This window comes from Melospiza georgiana, chromosome 2 (assembly GCF_028018845.1).
Source record: "Melospiza georgiana isolate bMelGeo1 chromosome 2, bMelGeo1.pri, whole genome shotgun sequence".
Taxonomy (NCBI): domain Eukaryota; kingdom Metazoa; phylum Chordata; class Aves; order Passeriformes; family Passerellidae; genus Melospiza; species Melospiza georgiana.
The window spans coordinates 104,348,136-104,366,602 of NC_080431.1; the positions used below are offsets into that span (position 1 = coordinate 104,348,136).

The 18,467-nt window shown below is 40.9% G+C and overlaps 1 protein-coding gene across 3 annotated transcripts in view; it reads right to left on the reverse strand.

Moving 5' to 3' along the window:
• SCML2 (Scm polycomb group protein like 2) overlaps positions 1–4,253 on the reverse strand; it is a 73,200-nt gene extending 68,947 nt beyond the window's left edge. For all 3 annotated transcript variants that reach the window (XM_058018365.1, XM_058018364.1, XM_058018363.1), the window contains exon 1: positions 4,169–4,253. The gene's annotated coding sequence lies outside the window, so the exon portion shown is untranslated. The remainder of the gene's footprint in view (positions 1–4,168) is intronic.
• Positions 4,254–18,467: the final 14,214 nt, after the last annotated feature.

The window sequence follows — 18,467 nt, forward strand, 5'->3', positions numbered from 1 at the left end:
AAACAGCACATCTACCTTTAATACAATGTTTTACTTGGGTTTAGATGACAACATACAAATATTAAGAATATAAACCACTTATGGGTTAAAAAAAACCAACAAACAGTAATCAGTCCAAAACACTGCTCATGCTTAAACTGGATACAGCATTATTCTTACAAAGCCAAAAAAGAAAATGTACTTCAGGATTAGTTTGGACATGAGGTATCTAAACAGTACTCTACCTGAGAAGCAGAAAGGCTATCACCCTGCTATAACACATGAAAGAGCACTAAAATTCTGCTAAAGGTGCAGTATTTCAGAAACACTTTGATATAAGGCTCTGCAAGTAATTCAGAGGAGCAGGAAGAGAGCACACATAAGAACCACAACAAGCACAGCATCAGTATTGCACCAGCTTGGATCCAAACTTGGATCAACCACTACCCAGAAAGCAAGTGCCTTGGTTGAAGTAAGAACCAGTCTTGAAAGAAGACTGCTGAAACAAAAGAGGCACGGAACTTAACGTCACAAAGAAGAATCTGTACTTCATTTAGATCCAAGATAAGAAAATAATGAATTTTTGGTCCTATCCAAAAGACAGAAACTAAAGCTCTTACTTTTTCTGACAGGGATCTTGGGCAGAGAGTTGCTAAGGGCACGTCCACAGCACATCCCTGCAGACACACAGTGCTAAGGGTGTAACACATTACAGACCCTTTACAAATGGTTTCATTGTGTGCACTTATGCCAAATGTCCATTGTATACAACAGAAACTATCAGAGCAAGCCCAAATAAATAAATGTGATAACTTGGGTAACAGAGACAGCTGCTGCTTCCTGAATGGTTATGAGGCAGCTCCTGACCTTCCTCCAGACCTACACCATTATTGACCAAGCAGAGGGACTAACAAGGATGAGATAAAAGTACCTCTGATGGTCATCAGCACCATTTATGCACCACTCACTCTTTGTGTATAGATCTGCCACAGATAAAAGGGGAGCCTGCTCACTGTTGGCTCAGGTACCTGAAGCCACCCTTCCCATCCCAAATGACAGCAATCTACTTGAAGAGATCACAGATACAGAACACAGGTTTTTGGCAATGTGCTCAGTTTACAGAAACACACCTGGACTGAGCAGGGGACTCACCAAATGATCTCTGCTGCTCCCAGGAGCGAGGCAGCATTGCTGCTCCATGGCCAGCACTGCAGCAGGAGCTGCACACCCTCAGCCCCCACTGCCCACACACAGCAAGTCAGCCAGCAGGTGCATGAGGGTACAAACAAGTACTTACAAAGAAGCATACTCTTAAAAAGCCCTACAGTTCACTTTAGTACTCAACTGCCTCACTTTTCAGTGACTTTACCTCAAACAAATTAATTGCCCCTCCACTTGGACACTGTAAGGAAAGCTGCTTACACACACATTATCAGTCATCATTACAATGCAAAAATAAACTTAACTGCATATAACTGATATTAAAGCTTCCTAACACTTAATTATAGAGCAGTTGGACCTTACAAGAAATCTCCAAAGAAGATGTACAAATTTTCTAGGAAATGCACCCTCATATACCAAAAGCACAAATCACAGTAAAAAAGGATTATTCATCAAATTGTATTTATTTACAAATGTTCTGGAACTTTAAATTTAACATTTCCATTGCTTCTTATTCATCCACTGCTCTATTATGCTTTGACAATTTTATATGGGCTTTTCTGGCCCTTCCCACATGCCAGAAAAATCTCATTCTGAGCAATTTACGTTGCATGTCTTACACTTTCAAGAATACAAACGGTATAGTCCTTTACATTTAAGATTTTAATCTCTGAAAAAGGCAATCAGCACTAAGGCTGGGTGCCTAAGGCTATTTCTTTCAAATGGGAATGAACAGAACTTTAAATGCCCCGCAGATGTGGAGCTCACAAAATTAGTTAACAACCTCCCTTGTCCAGACTCCTTGAAGCAGTGTCCCGGTCCCTACCTGTAATTTCTTCTGTATTTACACTTAAAAATATCACAATAGACTGTCAAATGGTATTTTTAAAGATTTCCTTAAAAGATGAAAAGAATAACTATGTATTTCACTCACTCTTGTTTGACGTAGATGTGTGCAGACAAATAAGAAAGCCAGCTGCAGTGTCCTGAACAGTTAATGACAAATGTCATTTCCTGTTAGTGACACTATTTAGTGGCAGTGGATAATTGCTGAAGACTTCATTTGTCCCTGCACATTCACTCAGCAAAGGGAGTAAACAGGACTCGCTCACAGCTCACGATCCCATTGGAATATCAAGAAAACAGAAATAGACACCTATGTACAACAGGCACAAGCAGCTTTGTTTGCTTAGAGTTTCTTCACATTCTCTCAAGTAAAGCTGCACTTTAGCACAAATTTTAGACAGGTAATGGAATCAATACTTCCCCAGTAGTAAAAATTTCACACTAGCAAAATGCCTCTTTTGAACTTGGGCAGCTACTCCAGAAAACAATGCCTCTGCCTTACGAGGACACTGTCTGGTCACAGCAACAGCACTCACAGCAAAGGGGGAAAAAGCATCTGTGCATTTAATGTAGGAACACACAAAGTCAAGAGAAAAATATTTTAAAGTACTGCCATTGCTTGTTTCCTAAAATTCCTACATCAAGACTTATATAAGTCTGAATGTTAAGAACAATCTAGTTATGTTATGATCTACATGGCCTCTAATTGTTGTGAAAGCATTTATGCTTTTACCACAGTACATCATGGAAAGCCAATATTTGTTTTTGCTGAATCTGAACATTACCACAAGAATACAAAATACCAAGCAACTTGAAAGATATCACACAAATACTGCTACCTATTTACACCAAATAGAAAACCAGAGCACCGACTCCATCAAGTGAGTTTCAAACAAAATTAGTAAACTCTATTTTCACATTCAATACCAGACCATGTTAAAGTTAAAAGCCACATAAACACTTCCCAGTCTCAACCTCTGTTTCACCATACACTGTTTCCTGCAGCTTCCCACTTGCATCACTGTGCAACTTCCCATAAATAAATACAAACAGAAGGGTCTCCAATGCACTTCTTTACATCAGATCAAGCAATATCATCCTTAAATAGTACTTACATTTTATGGTACCCTAAGGGAGAAAATCAGCTGCCCCTGCCCCCAAAGCACAGCCTGGCTGTACAAAGAGTTTCTGTGGACACACTCTTAAGTGCAAAGGCTCACATGGGCTGTGGGTTGCTGTGGCCTGAGCAGCACTGGATGGTGGCCCATGGAGAGCTGGTAGAGCACAATGCATCCCCTCCCCTATTTGCTCTGTAACGTTAACGGGACAGCCCAAACCCCAAGGGTAACACAGCAAACACCTCCCTGCAGCACTGCTCCCATCTGCACCAGGGCTGCAGTCATTGCTGACCCTGCACGACTGCCTCACCAACTGCTTTGCTCTGCCACTTCCAAAGCGTAAGGTGAAGCAGGAATGATCTTAAAATCCAAAGGTTTAAGATTGTTACTCTGTATTATAAAAAATTCAAAACCAGTCAAACTTGAAGAGCTGTTTACAAGTCAGACACAGCATGCTCTGAAAACCTACTGTCGTATCTACAGAGTCTATGTTTTTTAAATTTTAATCACCTTGTCTACGTTAGTTAGGATATGCATGAGTCACAAGAAAAGTTTACATTACCAGAACCCAATAAAATATCAGTATTTCCCATTTTCATTAAACTTTTTAGGTCTTAGAATTATTTTTTGCTATCTCTTATAGTCTAACTCATCAGTGAGAAACAGCAAAATACTGCAGGAAAAGACTTCAACTTTAAATTTTATTAACACTTAAAACATGCTTTCACTCCTAAAGAATAATTCAGCATAAAATTCAACTTGAATATTGATACACACTACAGCACTGTAACGTGTTTATAGGTGAGCCTAGCTAACGAGAACAATGACACACAACACGGCAATAGAATTTTCCATACTTGAACTTCTTTCTTAGAACCATCCAAAATTATGACTCCCCGTGCAAGATACCCCCTCTAAGTCCACAATCAATATATGCCACACACGCAGTTTAACTGTAAAGAAAACGGGAACAGTGCCGCAGTGCATCGCAACCCGACAAGTGCCCCACAACAGGCCACGTCTGGCACCGCGCTGTCTTCAAGCGGCACCCCCAGCCCCCTTACCCAACACAAGCGAGCGCTCGGAATTCAATGATTTTTAACAGGCACCCGGCTGTTCTGGTCCACGCCCGTTCCCCAGTCCCTCGCAGCCTCGGCGGTAGGCGGGCAGGGACGATCGGGCGCAGCCCCCGCCGGGAGGACGGGGAGCCACCGCCGCCACCGCGGGGGAGGCAGCGGGGCCGCCCCGGCCAGGGGAGGCGTGTCCTGCTCGGGCTCCTGTCAAACGCCGCCGGCCCCGCCGCTCGTCCCGGAGGCACCGGCGGCTCGGGGACCTCCCGTGCCGCCCTTGCCAACCGGAGCTCCTGCTACCGGGAGTCGCGGCCACCCCCGGACAGAGAGAGGCACGCTGTTAGCGCCGGCAGACAGAGCCGCCCCGCTCCTCTCACCCTCGCAGCTGCGCTCGGACTCGGCCACCCGCGGGTCCCCGCGGGCGGGGTCGGCAGGACCCGCCGCACTCTTAGTCCAGCCCGCAGAAGGAGGGGAGCGGCGCTGGGGCATGGGGCAGCCTCGGCCAGACCCGGTGCCGCCTCCACCGCAATGTTGTTGCCGAGGAGGGGAACCCTGGACCGGGGCGCCCGGCGGCCACGGCGGGCGGAGGCTGCGGTGCGAGCCCTAGGAGGGGGCGCGACGTCCGCCTCGCCTCCCTTTCTCTCTCCGCTCCTCCCTCCCCTTGCCCGCCACCGCGGGGAGCGGGAAACGCCGCCGCCGCCACTCACCGGGCGGGCGGGACGCGGGTCCGGGTTGTCCTGTCAAGCAACTCCTGCCGCCGCCCGCCTCACGCCGCCGCCATGTTCCGGGGGCACCGCGCATGCCCGGCAGCGGCACCGGGGGCGCGGGGCCTCTCCCCCCGCCGTCCCCCTTCCGCCCGCCGCGGCGGGGGCGGCTCCGCTCGGGGCTGCGCGACCCGCGGGCGTCCCGAGATACCGGCATCCCCTGACGGCCGGAATCCCCAGTCCCCGCACTGCCCGCCATCCCCGCCTGCATCTCCTCATGGCCGCCATCCCCGGAACCCCCCGGCATCCCCGCACGCCCGGCATCCCCGCACACCCGGCATCCCCGCGCCGTCAGAATCCCGCGCTGTGCCCGGACCTGCGGCGGGAGGGGTTGGCGGGGGCTGCTGCGCCCGGGGAGCGGGAGCCCTTTGCGAGGGGGGAAAGGAGCCCTTGGCAGGTGTTTTTGTAGGAGACGCGGGTGTGAGCAGTGAACGCCTGGAGAAGGCGTGAGGGATCGGTGGCAGGGGCTCTGAGGGGACGCCTGAGGCAGCAGGGGCTCTGAGGGGAAGCTGAGGCGGCGGGGGCTCTGAGGAGAGCCTGAGGCGGCCGGTGCTGTGAGGAGAAGCTGAGGCAGCAGGGGCTCTGAGGGAAGCTGAGGCGGCAGGGGCTCTGAGGGGAGCCTGAGGCGGCCGGTGCTGTGAGGGAAGCTGAGGCGGCCGGTGCCGAGCGCGGCGGCCGCGGCGCGGTGGTGCCGGCACCGCCAGCCTACACGTGGTGAATCGTGCCCTGCATTGAACGTGCAAGAGTGATCACAGAATATAATTATATATCACCGCTTATAACGGGTAACAATGCATGTTATAATCGGTGCATAGCCACTTGGGAAATATCGCATAATTATTTTACAGACATCTAAGCTTATAAGTACTGTATAATGGGAAAAGCTTTTCCTTGGCTTTTTGGGAGGATGCATTCCGATTTTATAAGCTTTGGGTGTTTTAATTCAGACCCCAAGAGGCGAGTAGGCATAAGCATAGCTGGTAAAAAATCATACTTTAAATGCTACCGGCATTCCGAGGAGTTTGTGCCCAATTTTCATCTTCGGTGTTTAACATCACTTGGAAGTGAAATTTTAAATGCGAAGTTATGCAAAAGTCATCAGAGTGAGATTCTATGAGTTCTTTTAATGAAAAAAACCCCAAACCACAGAAAAGAAACCCCAAATATTTACTCAACCCTCCTCATACTCTTCTGTATGACAGTGAAATTCATACAGCCCGCTTTAGTATCCTGCATATACTGCAAGTTACTACTAACAATTTATTTTAAGCACTCTCATAAGCAGTAAATGGATCTTTAGAAACAAGGAAAATGAGTCCTTGACATAATTATAAATATTTAATATTAAGACAACATTAAAGAAACAAGTAAAAATATGCTAATCCAAGTAATTAAAATACACAAGAGTAAGAGAAAGAAATACTGGAAGATTCTTACAGAAAGCCTTTATAGTGAAATATGTTATGCTCATCACCAATGCAGATGAATGCTGCTTTTAATTCGAAATATTTTCCCCTTTTTGTAATGTTGGACTTTTGCAGGAAAATGAGAGATTATGTTCATTGCAATGATGGATACAAAAACATGCCAAGTGTCAAAGAATAAGTCCCAGTGAGACACAGAGGAAATGAAAACATATTTTAAAGCTATTCTTTAAACCCAAGCCAGTGCTAGATACAACATCTGAGGGATCTATTCCCTGGGAGGCAGTGGGACACCGTATCTCGGTTTCTACAGCTGTTGTTGCAGAACAACATGAACTGGTGCAGCCCTATACCAGCTCGTAATTGTCCCTAGAGGCTGAAATTGGGAAGCCCAGCCAACAATAATCCTGCTTCTTAGATCCCTGATGTGATGAAGCAGAATAAACAATAGTCGTAAGAATAAATGTCTGCAAGATACATCATCAGTGAAAAGAGCAGAATAAAAGAAAACTTTTAACTCCTTCTTCTAATTCAGGAATGGATTTATAATGCCTTCACTTCTGTCCTTCACCTCCAAGCTATAGCTGATGTAAAACAAAAAAATTCTTTACAGGATTATTAGAAAAGGAAGAAGGAATCCTGACTGCTTCTATTTTCCAGTAGAATGATGACCTTGTTTTCTGGTGACTCACCCATCATCTTTCATTTTCTTTTGTAGTTACTTGACTGAAATACTTGGGTCAGAAAAAAGCAGTCATTTTTTTAAAATTCTCAGTGTTCTTCACAAAGAGGGAGACAGGCGCATCTGTATGTACATATAAGTATGTATGTGTACATATATCTGTATATGTATACATATAAATGTATGGCTTCGCAGTTTTTTGCAGGGAGATTCTGTGATTTTAGAAGAAAGCAAAAACATCAAAACACACCAAAAAAATACATTATATGGAGGCAGGTTCCCATGAACTCCTACAAGTGAACTCCTACAAGTTAAAATCCAACATGATGTTCTGGGAAGTTGATGCAGGCAAAAAAAAGAAGTTTAAGAACTGTCACTTCCCCAAAGAAATAACACTAAGAGTATAAGTAAATGATCTCTCCATGCAGAAAATGCACCAGGCAGAGTAAAATATGCCTGGCTGTCACAAGCTCCTCCTGAGCATTTCTCAGATAGGAATGAAGCTCCAGAAAAGAGAATTTGGGTCAGGTTACTTGGAGGAGCTACAAAAGCATAGCCTGATCATGCAGGAATGAAGTAAGAAAAGGCAGCAGAAAATGAGACACAACTAGAAGGCGACATTTGGGGTAACATGAAATAATTTTAAGTATGCTACCAGGCATGTAAAAGAATCAAGCAAATGGTTATGCCCCTATCAAGCAGAACTGGTAAGTTTTTAATAGACAACACTGGGAAAGTCAAGCTTTTTAATATTTTTGTATCTAATTTTTACTTTTATACATATATATATATATCATGCGTTATTGATAATTGGGAAAAAAAGACATTTCAAATTTGACAATCAAAGAACCAAGTGAAAAAATGGTTATCATTGAAAATTTTGAGTGAATGAATATTAGAGGAGAGAAGGGAAAGAAAGAAAGAAAGAAAGAAAGAAAGAAAGAAAGAAAGAAAGAAAGAAAGAAAGAAAGAAAGAAAGAAAGAAAGAAAGAAAGAAAGAAAGAAAGAAAGAAAGAAAGAAAGAAAGAAAGAAAGAAAGAAAGAAAGAAAGAAAGAAAGAAAGAGAAAGAGAAAAAGAAAGAAAGAAAGAAAGAAAGAAAGAAAGAAAGAAAGAAAGAAAGAAAGAAAGAAAGAAAGAAAGAAAGAAAGAAAGAAAGAAAGAAAGAAAGAAAGAAAGAAAGAAAGAAAGAGAAAGAAAGAAAGAAAGAAAGAAAGGAAGGTTAGTTATTACATACCAATCTGTTTGACCTCAGTACACAGCAAAGATACTGGAGCAAGTAAACAAGCTATCTTTGAGCAGTTGTAACACGACAAGTAACACAGTTTTGTCAAGAACAAAAGATGTCAAATCTAATCTCTCCTGCAACAAAGTAAGAGGGATCATCAGCAGAGGAGAAACATTGAAGGTCATGTTGAATGTCACTTTAGTAAGATTTTTTGACATGGTTTCATATGATATTCTTTCAGCAAACAAGGAAAACAATGTAGAAGAAGTTATTTAGGGAGCTCATACAAGCGGCTCGTTGTCAGAAGGATGTTAATGAACTCAGTGATGGTTCAGAAAACATGTTTACATTACTGAAGATTATACCAAACTGAGAGTCCTTTGAATGCTAGAGGACAGATGTTGGGTTTAGAAGGATTTTCGCACACTAGTGGTTTGGTTTGGGAAAAGGAGGGTTCTATTCAACGGGGATAAGTGCCTGCTACTGGGTGGTGGCACATGCGATCAGCTATACAAACAGGAAAGGGGGAACTACTGGGTGTTCTGCAGGGAAAAAAGCTGCAATTATGTGACCAAAAAAAACCCCAAAAAAGTTCTGTTTTTATGTGAATCACAATCTATGAAAAAGGGATAATGTCACAGAGCTGCAATGAGAAAGTTAAACCACATAAAACAATACAGAAAAAGGATGGACTCTTTGTGAAGCACCCTTATTTACATGGCCCTAGGAAAACTTAGTAGCCATGATCTGTTTGGTTCAGTAAATATGTGGCTCATGGAAAGAGCAGAAAAAACAATCTGAATTATCAGGTATCTATAAACATTACTTAGAAGAAAATTTTTTAAAAAACCCACAAGGTGGAATTTATGTTGAAGGGAGAAAGTAAAAGAAGGAGAAACATACATATCTTTGCAATACTGATATATGCAAGTGCTGTAAAGATAAAAGGATTAATTCACTCTCCATTTCCATAGTGGATGGATCAAGGTTTAAAACAAAGCAAGATTAGAAAATAAAAATTATAAGGATAGGAAGAAGATTGGCTGGGTGTTTGTGCAGCCACCAACCTCAGACTCTACAAGAAGAGCTTGCACCACCGTTCAGAACTGGCACAGGTAGATTGGCCCTCAGGCACAGAGTGGACTCAGCCACCTTCCATGGTACCTGATAACAACATGATTCAATGAATGTAAGCTTTCTTGAAGGCCATTGAAAATATCAGCTTCCTCAGAGAAGGGATTTTATTGTTTCTGCAAAATGCATGCCACTGTCTTCCAAAAATAAATTGTTTCGATAAGAATTTTAAACTGCTTTTCTATTTTCTGAGTCCTCCTCCTTTCAAGCTGTCACAATATGATTATGTGACTAAGTGTATCAAAGATATCTGAGAGGATATGCACTTTCACTAGCTGAAGAAAGCTGCAATTTAGACCTAAAGAGGTCTGCCTTAGCATTCAGTTATGTGAATTCAACAGATACTGTAGATTTTTATCCTACAGCAAATTAACATTTTGTTCTTTCTCAAGAACAAAGTTTGCCTTTTCCAGAACAGCCTCAGAAGTCCTTCAGGGCCTGATGTGTGACAATGACATATGCTTTTAATAACATCTTCTTTAATGTTTCTTTTCCTTTTCTGCTGGCTTATAGAAAATGCCATCACCTCCTTCGCAATTTTTAAACTGTGTAGATTAAGAGCAGGAATAATTTCAGATGACAAGTGTAAAGAACACTCACTGTGACTAGAGTAAGTAAAAACATTCAGGCCTTCTAAAACAGTTTCATTTAATGCTAATAATATTACAGTATATACATGAGGTGTTTAGACATGCATGTAGGAACTGGTAGCCCTGAAAGAAAAGGAGTTATGTTACTTTCATTTGCATAGCTGCAAACCTGAAAATAACTTCTCTGAGGTACAAGAAGTTCACAGAAATAAGTGGGAACAGAATATTCACCACACAACTTGTTAAAATATTTGACTGTGTTAGTTAAAAATTGATTTTTAAAGGAAAAGCAGTGAGAAACCAATTTCCTGTAAGACAGACCTAAACTATGGCTAATCTTTTGCCACTGGAAGAATAGTGATTAAAATTGCCCCAGCAAGGGAAAACAGATTTTTTTTCTGTATTATTTTAAGTGAGTGCTTCCTGCACAATGACAAACAACAAGAAAAAAATGTTTACTCACAAAATCTTGTGGGCAAAAACATGTAATAGATTTGTAATACCAAAAAAGACAAATTTTAAGCAGTAGTTTTTTTCTATAGCTGAAGTATAAGAATCCTGAACATGTTCATAAACTGACAAAGTAAAACCAGTTTTTACATGGAAATTATTTGTTTCAGTATTTCTAAATACCTCGTTTGACCCTTTCTTTGCTTTGATATAAATTGCATTGTGTTTTAATTCAAATTATGCAAATCCAACGTTTTCAGTACTTCTAGCTCTAACTATCTCATTTTGAGAGTTAAAATACCAACCTTGTATTGTGGTTTGGTTTTTTTAATCCAGGAAAGGCAGAAAAATAATCCCTCTACTGGAGACAATTTCAGTGAATCCAAACTACTTGTGTAAATGTAGTAGGAATCTTCCCAGCTAGGCTAAAAGAAATTAATAAAATAGGAGAAAACATTTTATGAAATGGATTTAAACGTGGGATTTCAAATAAAGCAACAGCACTAGGGAACAAAACTGTTACTTCTGGGTCATAATAACCCAGGTCAGTGATTTGTATTAGGGGTCCAAATGCAAAAGCTCTAATAAACATTCTGCCACCAATCCTGATATGTCATCAAATATTTTTGCAATGCACTTGACTCAAATTCCAATTTATTTTGCAATAGTAAAAATTAATTATTAATTATTGTCATTTAGTTGGCACACTCCACAAAACAGGGTAGAAGGTAGCATAACTTTTATCCTAATGCCATTGATTTCTCTGCATGCCTAGGTAAGAATTAATTTCTCCAAGGTGTACTACAAGTGTCTTCCAACAGGAGAGTAATGAATGTTTGAGCTTTTATAATTACCAGAGAGGAACTATTCTGGCTCCAGGTTCATATTTTGGCAAACAAAAGCAAAGTCTCCTTTAATGTGCTGACATTTCTCCTTTGGATGCTCTTTGAAAGTGGAAAGGAAATTCAATTAAAATAGAGCACCCTCATCACTAAGAGTGAGAGCAAACAAGATGAAGTGCTAATAATCCCTACCCTTGAATTCAGCAGCTGCTGCAAAGCCTGCCATCTCCCTGCTGCTGGGGCTTATCCAGCTGTCTGGGGACATCACTGCCCCACTCAGTCCCACGTGAAAAAAACCTGCAGATCTTCTGGCTGTGAGAAAGCTTTGAGAAAATGAAACATTTAGGCAAATGCATTGTTGTCTCCCAATATTTTTAGGTAACCTGGCAGAGTCATACAGATACATGTAAGGGGGAGGTTCTCTCAAATGTAGCCTTTGGACTTCATGGTGCCACAACTTCCAAATCCAGTCCAGTTTCTGTGATGATACTGAGCCAAGCACTTCTGCCATGGGATTTGCCAGTTACTGCTGACAGCTCCCTGCCAGCCCATGCTGCCAGCCCATGCTGTGCCCCTTGGCTCTGTGGAGGTTGGGGCAGGCAGGAGCAGGCCAGGAGCAAGCAGGGCAGCAAGGTGGAGCCCAGCTGGCTAGTGAGGGGAGGGAGTGGGCCATCAGCTGGATTTAGCACAGGCTGGCCACCACTTGGGCTGCCTTTGGGGCAGGGTGGCAGCTGTGACCTGCTGGAGCCACTGCCCTGGTTGGAACACGATCTCAAATCCACAATCAAATGAATCAGCTCTCTGAGTGCTGGGTGTGTAAATCCTTGCTTGGGCTCCACCCTGTGCTGAGCATGCCCTGGGAGAAATGGAGGTGACAGGGAGTGTCACCATGGGAGAAAGGGAGTGCCATGCGTGGGAAAGGGCTAACTGCTAAATGAATGTGCTACATAAGAATCAAACCACAAAGGTGCTTTCTTCGAAGCCAAGAGTATCGGGATGTTTGAGCCAGGTTGCTATCTCTTTCAATTAGTACCCTAAAACCAAAAGAAGAATTAACTAATGAAAACACCATTAAAGCATTCTTGAAAGTTTAGTTTCAAGTCATGCATTGTTTGGCTTGATGTGACCAACCATGTACACCCTGAGAGGCCACCACAGGCATGAATAATATGACAAATGCCATGCTTTGTGTGAACAGCACTTATTTCCATTTCAGTGCAATGAAACCTGAGATGCCAGAGTGGTTAATCCTGTTTAGTGCTACTGCCAAGTCGGGGATCTGTCAGCATTATGTTTTCAAATGATGACAGAGGCAGTTTTCTTGCAGCTCTCAGCTTGCAAGCTCACAAATGCCCACGACTTCTGCTTTCCTTAAAACACTATTCCTTGTGAACAGAATACCTTGGTTTAAATAAGTACTTAAATTGCTATTTCATTTATTCAGCTTCTAATAATTTATTTATTCATTTATTTATGGCAGAGTGTACTTGCCTTTATTAAGAATAGATGCTTCTGCCCCTCAACAGCCACATTCAGAGCAGCATGGGCACTGGTAGTGTGCAGGGGTCTGTGCCAAGCACAGCTTTTCTCAGCTTTCCACCAAGTGCAGAAGACCCCAGGGGGAGCCTTGCTGCTGGAGAGTGTGAAGGGAGGGAGAGGGGGCAGGTGGCCAGAGAAAGGGGGTCGGACAAAGGCCACAAGCAGCAGCTGCTAACACCTCTGTCCTTCCCTTTCTGCAGGGAAAGAGTGGTCATCTCCTGTCACCCATCCCTGTCCTAATAATAGATGACCCCAAGTCAACACTAAATAGAGCTAATGGGATTTTATTTTCTCTGTGTCAAAACATTACCTTTAATTATTTAGAACAAATACATAGAGTTTTAGTCTAATAAATGATGTTATGGCGGTTGAAATATTTTATACAAAGATACAAAAATAATGTACTTTTCCTTTCTCATAGAAATGCCACCTTACCTTCAGCTTTCAATCTTTGGGTGAAAAAAATGAAGCATTTCAACTCTTTGTTAGCTTTCAATTTTAACAGCATTTTTGTATATGTTACTTTTTTGAAAAAGTATATAAATGTTCTTTATTAAAAATATGAAGATAAAAGAAGAGGGTAGAAACAGTAAGAAAATGCCAGAAAAGCCCTATACACCATTTCTGTTGTACCTCCAGATTGTAGGTTGAGGAATCAGAGGGAGAGTTGTTGAAACAAGGATGAGGTGAAGGACAAGTCCTCAGGTTAAATAGTACATTCAGAGAATTTTAAAATAAATCATGGAACTGCTGAAATAATACACACTCACTCTTAGGCAGACAAAGAGATACTTCTCAGGAGCTTGTTAGGAATACTTTCTCTGCCTCAACCACAACAAAGGGTCAAAGATGCTCATGGTCCCTAAGGCAAATCCTAAGGCCACACTTAGGAAGCATCTGCATAAAAGGATCTTTATCAAGAAAGGTGTCTATAAACAACACTGAAAATAATTCTCACAATATTCAAGCACTATTTAGATCAGAGTTATATTTTCTATTGTGTTTTATTTTGTTCTCTCCATCTCAAAAAATGCAAACAAAATTATTACAAAAAGAGATGATGAAACAAATTAGAAATTCTCTTGAGACTTTTATGGAAGGAGAAACTATATGTAGGGCTGTTTAATGTAGACATGAGTGAAGGGCAATTAATATTTTCAAAAAAGAAAAATAGAAATAATGTAAACTCACAGACAAACATAAGAATGTGCACTTATCTTGAATGTCAGAAAATGTGATGAGTAAAAATAGAAAAACCTGTGAAACTCCTTAACACAATATAACATTGCTGTTACCAACAGCTAACAGGATATCACAAAGAGATAGAACTGTAAAGATTAAAGTACTTCTGACTGTCTTATGATGATAATAATAGAGATAATTTTAAATAGAGAGCATCCCTTTGGGTTTTGCTTTTGTAGCTGACAGATGCTGAGGGTAAGACAGAAAACTCTTTTTTTTTGCCTGTAACAATTGCTTGTACTTTTTATACAATCATTTATGTTGTCAGTTTCAGAGAAAAATAATGGGACTTCATAAATCTCTGTTTCCTTTCCAAAAATTCCTTTGTTCTTAAAAATGAAAATCTGTCATGACCAAAATACCAGCTGAGCAGGACACAGGGAAGGAGAATCATGTTTCTAATGGAAACACCAGAGATGTAAAGAAAATGCATTGCATAAGAAGTAAGACATCAAATATGGGGATTATCAGAACATAATGTTTTTTCATTCTAGTAGTTCTTTTTTTTTTTTTTTTTTTTTTTTTGCCAGGGATGTAAGTTCTTAAACACTTGGCATTAACAGCTTTTTTTTTATTCCAATGTCTATATATTTATTGTTGTTCAGTTTCTTGTGAGGTTATTCCCAAAATAACTTCACAAAGTAGGCTCTAATGGAAAAATTCTCATGCCTTCAAAGAAAAGAGGATATGAGCACAGAGTCAAAACCCTCTCCAACTAAACCCTCTATGCTTGCACCCAGTCACTGGTGCAGAGGTTGATGTTCCCATCACAAACACATTGTTTCTACACGTGCAACAAGGATCCTTGAGCTGCTGACTTAGGTGCATTCTCCTCTCCTTGAGAGAATTCTTTACAGCAGGATAGTGCTGCTGCTGGGACAGCAGCACTGCTGTATAGATATGTACATACCAGCTATATGTACACACAATATAACATTTATATATGCACACACAATATAACAATATGTAAAGTACATCTAAAACTGGAGGGAGCCGCAAGAGATCCGAATTAGGAATGGCTGGAAGGTACAATGGAAACTGAGAAATGGAGAAAGTATGACATAAGCACATTGTGTAAACTGGTATGAAATAAGGTACTAGTTTCTGCAGTGCTAAATCTGCTCCACTCCTGGTGATTTACCTGATTTGTGTTGCCTGTTGCCTGTTATGGCAAATCTATGTGAGCTGTACAAGTAGTCAAAGCATCCCTCAACTGTAACTACCTCCTGGGCTGCCCTCTCCTCTCCAGATGGAACTTCCAAGTATGATTTGGGCCCACTGATATGGCAATTCTTTGTGTATACAGATGGAGTTTTGCTCATTACCTGTTTAAAGGACCCCAGGAGGAATGTGAAGCATTAGCCCCTTGGCCACAGGCTGGCCAGAAATGCATCAACCTCATCAGTCTTGCCAGCAATCTGTGTGAAACAGTCTGAGCAGGAGCTGAGCATGTCTGAACACAGTCTGGAGATTTTTGTGCTAGGAATTGTCTAATCCAGGGAAGAGGCAGGGTAATGGAGGGGTTCCTGTAAGTGAAGTGGCAGGTGTGATCCTATACCTGTTATAGGTTTTTTCCTACCTCTGTGGAACACACAGAGTTAACTTCTGGACATCTTCTTTCTCAGATTAAAGATGTCAGAAGCTAAGGAAAGAAAAGTGATTTACCTTCAAATAGTTCTGCTGACCTTACACATTTATCACTTTACAGGATTTCATTTTTTCAATGGAGTCCATTGTTTCAACACCATTACCTCCACTTTTAGCAAAGACAATTACAGGGCATTTATTTATACACCAGAGACACATTGCTAAGATTTTTACATTCTTTTCACCCAAAATAGGTCTGTCATGAAACAGTTGTTTGTCTTAAGCAAATATTTTTTCTCTCAAAGTTTTACTTAGAAATGCTCAAATGTCTTTTTATTTGCACAAGACAAAGACCTGTTTTACTGCCTGTGACAAGTGAAGAACAGGTTGAGGTAAAGCACTGGGAGGACATGGATTATTTAGCTAATGTCATACCATTGTATGGACAGACTACTTAAGGATTTGTTTTGGGAGGTTTCTGTATTCTCTTAGTTGAGCTTTATCTTAAAGTTATCTTTCTATCAGACTACTATTGCAAACAAACAGCAAGTTATTAATGTCCTACTTACAATTACTTAGCAACAAGGGAAAACCCTAGTTATTTTTGAATTTTTAAAAATTATTATTTAACATAAAGATTATTTTTATTATTTAAAAGACAGATTATTATTTTAAAATATTGTTACTTTAAAAACTCTACTTCATCCTTGTGCCCTGCCACCAGTCATGTGATAATTACTGAATGCATATGATCACCTAAATAATTTGAAGATTAGAAAATCACCACTTTTTAATTTGTTTTTAATTTACAAAGTGGCCTGGTTCCATGTGCAGAATAGGGCCTTCTATGCCTCTGACCTGTGTTCATCACTGCATTTCATGGCAGCATTGCTATATTCATTCCATCTGCCTCTCTTGGCTGTGGTCAGCTGGCTGTGGTGATGTTCTGTTCAGACAATCCATGGCAGCAGAGAAGTTACAGGACCCTCTTACTTCATTACCTTTAGCTGAAAGCTGTTCCTTAAATACATTTGTAAAATCCCACACATGCTGGAATTGTGCCAGGACATTAAGCCCTAGGAACCATGGGGACTATGACCAATTTTTCTTGTTGGCCAGAGCCATGACCACTTTGAGGTATTTTATGCCTCCAGCTCAAAGTGCTCACCATGGAATAGCAAATGGTTGTGATTTGTCTGGTTGACTTTTCTGATCCAATGTAGGGATGTTGAAGGAAAAAGGACAGAGCAGTAACACCCAAATAGTGCTTCTGAGATCTTGGGATGAGAAAACAGAAATGCCATTGCACTATCCCCATCCATGTATCACTACTCTATCCAGTCCTGATCATAGGAAACTCCTTTTGAAAATAGGAAATTTTCACTACTGAAGAACCTGTAAATTCAGTTTATTTTAATACACAAAGCTGGGAACCTTTAAATTTTATGATTCTTGATGCCAACTCACTAAAAAAACATCATTTGCAAAATAGTGCCCTAGAATTCTTTGGTGAGTCAAGTTTAACAAACTGACATTTCAGGATGCCCAAGGCATTTGGAGAAATAACTACTGCATAGAGATGACAAAAGAAGGGTCAATTTCTCTTTTTTTTTAGTTACAATTAAACCAATGGACTGCCTTTTAATGAAATCCGTCCTTGTGGGCATTTTCAGTGCTTCAATAACTTTAGGAAACAATGATCTAAAGAAAATATAGCAATAGGACATAAAACTGCCTTACTTCAAAAAGGCAAAGTAGTTTTGCAGGAAACAGGAAGGTAAAGACAAATCCAAAGATTGGGCTACAAGCTCTTCTGAGATGGTCAATGCTCCAGCAAATGGAAAAGGCAGCAGACTGAACAGAAACAAAAGGAACAGTTGTTTTTGTTTTGCAACTTTGGAAAGCCCCCCAGCTTTAGCTCAGCCCCTCCAAAGCCCTAGTTTTGATAAAAATAGGAGGCAAACTAGGACTGCAAATCTGTAAATCTGACTGTAAAGTAGCTTCTGAAAATCAGGTACTGAATTTGATAAATAAAAATATTTCAACTAAGATATATTCTCAGGGAGAATAATGGGATCCAGACCAAATTAGTTTTCTCTCTCTTGTGAGTCAGGACTATGTTAACATTGCCTAAAATAACACTGAATCTGAATTACATTGCTCTGAACAACTTCCACATAACATTATTTCTGGCATGCATGATGCTGCAGATCTGGATAACACCACCTTTAGTCTACCTTCATTCTAAGCCCATAAAGCAAAAGATACCTTTATATGTGGTTTTGTTTTATTTTTATTTTTCTTTATCTTTAGCTGCATTTGAAGTTTATGTGCTGCAGTAGATTTTTGTACATATTGATATTTTTATTATATTTATCAAGATGCTTCATGGCTTCCTTGGAACTTTGTTGGCTATTTCCACTGGTAAGAAAGCTAATTACACCAGTCATTGATTACAGGAGTATTTCTGCCTCTTCTGGTTTACAGAGGCTCTTTGCACATCTCTGTTGCCATGAACATATGACCATATGCAGCATAATCAAATAAATCTCCAAACCTCAGACAAAGATATACCTGTTCAGAGCTGTTCATACCCTTTGTAATCCAGAATTCTTAACCATGCCTTTAAATCCAGCACTTTGCAGATTAAGTGGGACATTTATTGCTACAGGCTGACTGACCCTTATGTATCCAGAATCTCCTGAACACTTATATGCTCAGGTCTTTCTTCCCTCTGTTCACATAGCAATATATTACAGAATAAAAATGCTTATTATTTTAATATATACTGGATTTGGCTACTTTATTTCTCA